This window comes from Gasterosteus aculeatus, chromosome 9, assembly GCF_964276395.1.
Source record: "Gasterosteus aculeatus chromosome 9, fGasAcu3.hap1.1, whole genome shotgun sequence".
In the NCBI taxonomy this organism is placed as follows: Eukaryota; Metazoa; Chordata; class Actinopteri; order Perciformes; family Gasterosteidae; genus Gasterosteus; species Gasterosteus aculeatus.
The window spans coordinates 2055001-2062500 of NC_135696.1; the positions used below are offsets into that span (position 1 = coordinate 2055001).

General features: G+C 50.4%; 1 protein-coding gene and 1 long non-coding RNA gene across 14 annotated transcripts in view; one reads left to right on the forward strand and one right to left on the reverse strand.

The window, feature by feature from the left end:
* The window catches only part of slit2 (slit homolog 2 (Drosophila)), a 64413-nt gene that overhangs the window by 44962 nt on the left and 11951 nt on the right, over positions 1-7500 (reverse strand). The window lies entirely within an intron of this gene.
* Positions 4812-5903, forward strand: LOC144383184 (uncharacterized). The gene is made up of 2 exons (XR_013450584.1): positions 4812-4965; positions 5393-5903. It is a non-coding gene; the product is annotated as an uncharacterized LOC144383184 (long non-coding RNA).

Genomic DNA, 7500 nt, shown 5'->3' on the forward strand with positions numbered 1-7500 from the left:
TAGTATGAAATTAAGAAACACTACAAAAACCAGCCAAGCCGACGCCATGGCGTCCATCTCCGGAGAGACACACCAAGCGCACGATGGAAGCGCCATCGTTAATGCAGAAGTGCGGATTCAAAGTGTCTCCCTCTTCCCAGGTGACATCCCGGCACAGTGACGCACTCACACGCCCGCCTGTGAGCGCGACTGAAACAGCGCTGACCTCACAGACCTGATTATCCCGCGGCGGCCTCGTCCCAACATGCAGGTTGTCAAGCGGCAATGTGGTTAATAAGCCTTTCCTGTCCTCCCTCTGTCCCTCCTCTCTTTTCCTCCCACTTTCCATATTCCAGGTGCTTCAAACCAAAGGCATTCTGCTGCTGGGGGTCATGACACGCACATGACCTGTAGCAACTAGTATCAAACGGTCACAACTGTTCAGTATCAGTGTGTCAAAAATGGGAAAGTTCTGCTTGTGTGAAGACAAATCGAACCCGGGTGCATCCAAGGACCTTCGGGTTACTTCCCTCCACACACACGACCAACGCGACCACGACCAAGCCGCCAAGGCGCCTGGGAAACACCAGCTGTTACCTAGCGGGTCGCTACGGCGACGCCGAAAGAGTCTTCTGTGTGCCGTCGGACATCCGCAGCGCTGCTTGTAATCCCGGGAGCTGTAAAGCACGCTGACATCATGGCGTTGCGTTGCTCATTCGCCCGCTGCCTGTCCTTACAGCTATGATACGTGTTTGTAGGTGTGCGTGAAATAACTTTCACTGCTACTTTCTGTCCGTATAAGTACCTGGAACATCGCTGCCTGGAATACACAAGTCCCGTACGCACCCGGGGAGTAGCTACGCAATGACCTCATTAGGCGGAGTTAAGAAAGAATGAAGACGAGAATGAAGACGCATTTCCAATTACACGAAACGAAAAAGCTGCTGCGATGATGAGATGAGACACCAAACAAACCTCCTTTGTGCTCCGGCAGAGAAAGGAATCAGCACGTCGATATATAAACAGCTTCAACAACCAAAAACGTGATCCGGTCAAACGCGGAGAGCTAATTGTTCACATTCCTCTCTGGACTCATAAATGTGTCCTCCAATAGGCTGACGGGGCGACCCCGACTTCTAATACCTGACCTCTGCACTCAGGAACAGGAAGAAACCTGCACACACACACACACACACGCACACGATCCTCTGCGTCTCCCTTTGTTCCCCGTCCTCCGTGTCTCTGCACGTCTGCCAATAGTCAGTAATTCAATTTCTCTGGATGATAAGGATCGGCCTTTGTGTTGCGGTCGCGCCGAACCCTGCGGGAGGAGGAGAGGGCACGGAGCCTCCTGAGCGTGTGAATGGGTGGAAAACGCTGTGTTTTTCTTTTTGTGAAAGAGCGAAGAGACACAGAGACACAGAGGAAACCACAAAAGATCTCCTCCAACGCGGCACATTTAGGCCGATTTAAAGGCAACGCGCTCGCAAGAGAGTGAGACGGCAGAGAGGCCGACGACACGAGGATATTATATTATATAATATATAAGATTATCAGAGGCGATCAGATGGCTGTGCTCTCCGGCCTCCTGTGAGTGTGTGTGTGTGTGTGTGTGTGTGTGTGTTTGGTGTGTGTTTGCTTGCCGAGAGGTCAGAAGGCTTAAGAAGTTTACTGGTGGGCATGAGAGAAAACTGTAATTAGATAATGACACATCTGGGTTGGAACCTGTCATTAGACACTCGCAAGGACAAATATACATGAGCACTTGGGTATGCGCGCACACACACACACACACACAGTTCAGGTACCAACCTGTGATTACAAACCTGCTGATGTATCACCTGCCTGTAGCTACAATATCACACTTTCTCTCTACGTCTTTCCACAAATGCTCCACGTTTCATCCCCTTTAACTCGGGGCAACGTCGGTTTAATAACGATTCCAAGGGAGGACAATTCCCTCGGAGGGACGGCAGCCCATGTGTGGCCTGTCTCCCCCACCGAGTGCTCACATGATGTAAACATAGTGCGTTTTAATGAGCCCGGGTCGCCGTGGTCACCTCAAAACACACTCGGCTTTGAGGGAAACAGGGCGAGAGGCTCTAAACTTGTGAGCAACATCTCTGGGAGGGAATCGCTGGTCAGCTTCCAGTTTCCTCTCACGGGTTCCGCGCCGCATCCGTAGCCTGGATGAGGGTCTTGCGTAAGCCTCTCAAAACCAATGTGGTCAGGCCCAGGGAAAGAGAGATGAGTGGGGGGGGGGGGAGTGCAAGGTGCTGGGGCGATAGAGGGAAGATAATAGAGGAGTATGGGGGGAGAGAGAGAGGGAGACGAGAAGAGGAAGAAAATGGGAGGGTGGAGGGGGGGCAAAAAAAAGACCAAGCGAGTGGGGGAAGCGGAAGGAGGGGAGGGGCGGTTTTTTCTTTTGTGGCGGTCGGGGAGTGACGGGGGCGCCAATGGAGTGGCGGGCGATGACGGTCCCGCTGGAGAATGCCGGCGATGCCGGTGGAGTGGCACTAATGGAGCCGGAGAGGGGATGCAGTTGCCCGCCCCAGAGGAGGGATATTGTACGACTGGACAAGGCGGCTTGACACCGAGCCAAGATGGAGGATTAGAGGGGGGGAGGGAGGGAGGGAGGGAGGGAAGGGGGAGAGACGGCCATGTTAGGTCTGCTGACTGATTGACATGAAGCGAAAACCCTCCCTGTTCCCCATTTGACTGGTGAGACCGCTGAGCGAGCTCCAGGTCCCGGGTCTTTGTTGTGGTCGGTGCTCCGCCGCCGTGGGTTTCCCCTCCGCGGATCAGCGCTTTGAACCCCCCGGGGACGAGGGTCTGCCGCTCGTACGGGTCCTTAAAATGGCTTCCACAGAGTGACTGTACGACGTGAGCGTCGTTTTGGAGACGGAAAGAACGGATCTCATTCAAACGTCCCCCATTGGCTTGTTGAGCTCCCGCAATGTTTGCTTCCTTGGTTTTGCCATCTTGTTTTTTTTGGCAGATTTAATCCAATTATCGGGATGTCCTAATCTCGGTTAGAAGGCCATGGAGGATTTCAGGGGTCACTGTTTGAAAGAGATGTAGAGATGTTCATTCCCCGGACAGGGCCGACTCATGGGGCCTCTGCAGAGGAGGCGAGACCAAGAGGAAATTGTCGGAAATCAGCTGCCTCGCACCGGCGTTAACATTGTATTATCAACTTAAGCACAGGGGCGTGAGTGGGTGAGGAGAGGGGGAGAGGCAGGGACAGGATTGGGGTGATTTAGCCGCTACGTTGGGAGGTTTTACCGCACACAGGGACCCTTAATCGCACACCGGTGAGGAGAGGAAGCGCTTTGATTACCCAGGAGACCTCACACGCACACGTAGATTCAGGCTGTCGTAACTACCTGCTTCCAGGTAAGCTCTCCCTGGTGCTGAACAGGTATGTAACCCTCCCCCGTCCCCCGTCCCCCTCTCCCAGTAATCCACACTCAGGTTACGCACTTCTCTCTGACAGACAGGCCGGCTCCAGGCTTCAGGCTACCTGCCATCTACAGTAAGCAGCGACATACCTCGCTGCTCTCCCCCCCCGCTCCCCGGCCCTCGCTTTCCACTTCTCTTTCTCCTTTGTTTGCCCTTTCGCGGCTGGCTGAGTAAAGAAAACATCTGCGTCTTCGCCCGTGGTGCATTCCCTGTTCTTCTTTTCAACAAGCGCGTCTCTAATCGTACCTTTAAACAGCCGCTGCATGGCGTCCGTACCGACCCCTCCGCTCTCCAACGTGACGGACAAAGCAGCGCCGCGCCCGCTGCAACTCCCTGGGTACCTTGTTCGGGTTGACAGCGATGCTCGCCGACCTTTCACCAGCGAACTCTGACCTTTGGCACTCGCACACCTTGGGCGACGGCTGATATATTGAGCTGCGTCCAAACAAACTGAGTGACGTAAATCAGACATTTCTTTCTTTACATGTTTGTCTGTTTCTTGTATTGTTTAGTGTTTATGGTTTAGGTATTGCATTTTTTTAAGTATATATAACAAAAGGTCATAAAAGGTCATATATGGTAAATATTAGATTCAACTTTGTTGACGTTTCGAGACAAAATTAATTACTTCTAGTACAAGAAACAAGAGTATATTTATATTTCATAGGTTTTAACATTTAATTGGGACCTCACGCAATTTATTTATGGTTGTTGTAGGAACTGTAGGAAACACGTTCACCAGAGATGTGTTGCTTTGAACGATCGACTAATTTAATCCACTGAGACACATTAAAAAGTCTTTTTCCTGTAATGACACGCGGTGGGCAGTGATTTGCAGGACATTGCACTATAAATGCATTACACATTCTGTAAATGATATATAAGATCAGATAAAGCTTTCCTGTCTTTTTACACCTTTTTTGTTGCGTTTCTCCAAACTATTGATTTTTTGAGTCTAGAACCTCTGAACACAAATCAAACACACAACAAACTACAGCCTCCAAAATGATCACAGGAAACAAACATTTCTTTCGTCATGAAAGCATTTATTGCAGGACCTTTAGCTGAGTGTACCTACAAACCTGCTTTTTTAGGTGATATACTACTACTGTTTCCAGTTAATATAAAGTATAGTGAGAAAACAAAAGCTGCACAGAGCAGCTCAGCAAAATACACACACACACGCACACGCACACGCCCCATGCAGGAACAAGTTAGCCGGAGCGACGGTCAAAGTCGAGTGGGGCGTTTCATATCTTTACTTTCTGTCTGTGTAACCTCATCTCGTCTGAATAACGCCAGTCGGGCTTTTGGCAAAGTTTCCCCCCCGAAGCGCTGGAGCATGAAGTACGGCATTGTGTCGGGATCTGAATAGCGAAATCACTCCTGAGGAATGAGCGGCCTTAAGCGATCCGGATAGGCGGTGGTGTGAGTCACGCGGCGGGCCGGGGCGAGTGAGCCGCTGACACTCGACAACGTGCGGTTTGTGACTGCCGGTTAGCGATGGAGTTGTAACGCGACGACGTGAGAAACATTTGTATTCCTGTTCTGGTTTAGATGCGTGACCCCAGAGGGCTGATGAAGGCATTTTCTTTGACATTATGTCTTTGTTTGTGCTGAAAAGATCGGCGGGTGTATGTCTGCCTGTGTGTGTGTGTTAAAGTGCATTCAAAGAAACAAGAGGGGGGCAGGAAATATTGCTGAATGGTAAAGCCGTGTGTGGGTGCCAGAGTGATTCTTTTTTTTTTAGAGAGACAGTGAGAAAAAGAGGGAGGGAGAGGGAGAGAGAGGGAGAGGCCCATCCACGGACGCCTCAGGCTCAAAAGGCTTAACTTCATTTCCTCCCACAGACATAATAGCAGATATTTGGCTTTACTATGTACACAAAATCTCCTCGTGCAGAACACTGCCGCTACTCACGCTAACAGCAGATAATGATCCTTTTCTAAAGGCAGCGAGACCAAGTGATCCCCTCCAACGCCGTCCCGGCAGGACAACGTCGGAGAGCATGAACTCCGCTCATCTACGGGGGTCCGGTACCAACATGCGCCGTCCCAACCCCCCCCCCCCCTCCCCTCCCTTCTGTGGGATCGGGTTCCACCGAGATGCACCGCGGACGCCATCGCTTCAAAATTCCCTCTGGCAAAACACGCCACGCCAAACGTGTGGCGCTGGGCCTCGACAGATCATATAGCAGGAGGCGGATAAAGAGGCCGAGGCCTTCGTGAGATTGGTGAAACAGGACACACCACAACGTACGTGCATGAAAGACATTTGCATTGATATTAATTCAAGCACCCGGCTACGCACGTGACAACTAATGGTGTGATTCTATGGCAGAAGAGACAGATATGCAACCGTGGCCTCCAGCTCCAGTACATGATTCTATGAAGCCAATGTGAAACTGCAAATATGTTGTGAAAGGAAGATAATGCTGGCAAATAAAAAACAATCCACATATACTATATGGAAGTTGTGTGGTGTGAACCTGGCTGTAATGGTTCCAATAATACATGCAGATAGATCAGAGAGCACCAGGAGTACAGACTGTAGCTACTGACATTTAGTCAATCCTTAGTCAACCCCCAATTAACGCAGGACTTTTCCCAAAATGTGCCTTTCCATTTTATAAAGTTGTAAAATAACCAACTAATGCATGTGTGTGATTGGACGACCTTTTACATCCTTTAACATTTACATGTAATTGTTTTTCGTAGAGAGTGGCGCGGTGACCTTAATAAAGGTTACGTTGGTCTCACAATAAAGTTCTAAATGCCATAGTTTGATCTTAGAATGAAAAACATTCCCAGCCTTTGGAAGATCCACAGCTGTAACAAGTTTCATTTGTCATGATTTCTGTTAATGAGTGGGGGGAGACGCCCCCCCCCACCCTCACTTCTACATATAAATCACCTCCTGCTTAGATCTCCTGACTGGAAAATTCTTCACCTTTTGACCTCGACGAGGGCCCGGAGGTTGTCGTCTCTCGGGCAACAAAAACGCCTAGTGCTCAGTCTTAATTAAAAAAAAACTGACTTTGTCAGAGACAAAAATGCTCATCTACTTTACCTTTGACACCCCCCCCCCCCCCCCCCCCGTCCTCCCCGTCCTCCCCGTCCTCCTCGTCCTCCTCCCTCCGCATCGGCTAACCGTCTGGGAAAACCCACATCTTCTGGAAGACGTCTGCGCTCTTGTGACCATTGTGCTAAGCTTGTCGCCTCAGCCGAGGTGGTACATGTGTGTGTGTGAGTGTGTGTGTGTGTGTGTGTGTGTGTGTGTGTGTGTGTGTGTGTGTGCAGCAGGGTTAAGCTCTCACTGAAGACAAAGCCACAACCTTCAAGGCTGCTAAGCAACAATGCTGCCTGGTAAAGCCTCATCGGGGTGCCGTTTAGCAAAGGATTAGAGACTATTACACACTTAAACACACACATGCAAAACCAGAGCCTCATCAACTCATCATTTCAAACCCCCGGACCACTTTCCCTTAGGTTTAAATGTTTACTTTTTCCACCTATTGAACACAGCGCAGCTGACTTCCCTCTCCTTTCCTTCCTCTCTGCTCAACGCCACAGGAAGAAAACGTCAAGCACGACTTTCATGTAACAGAAAACACGGAGTAACAGCTGAAGTGCTGTTTGCCAGTCGTAACGCACATAAACGCACACACAAACTGTCCCATCAATCTGGCCTCGTGCCGCAGACATAACCCGACTGTTCAGCTGTGGAGGCAGTGACCCGTTCTCCTCTCCTCCCATCACCCCGTCCCTTCATCAACCTCCTCTTTCATCTCCCCCGCTTTCATCTCTGCTGATTTCTGTCCCTGCAAACGGGGGAGAGAGGGGGGGAGAGAGGAGGGGGGAGGGGGGGGGGGAGCGTTGGCCCGGGGAATGGAGAAAAGAGGAGAAGAAACACTACAAATGCATTTGTTGACTGTCGACGCCGAGGTGTCGGCATAGTGATGGACAACAATAAGGTCCCGCTAAATAATGTAAAAGGAGCTTGATGTGTAGGACCACAATCTGGAATCTGAGTGCGCTGCAATGTCACTTGTTGATTTGA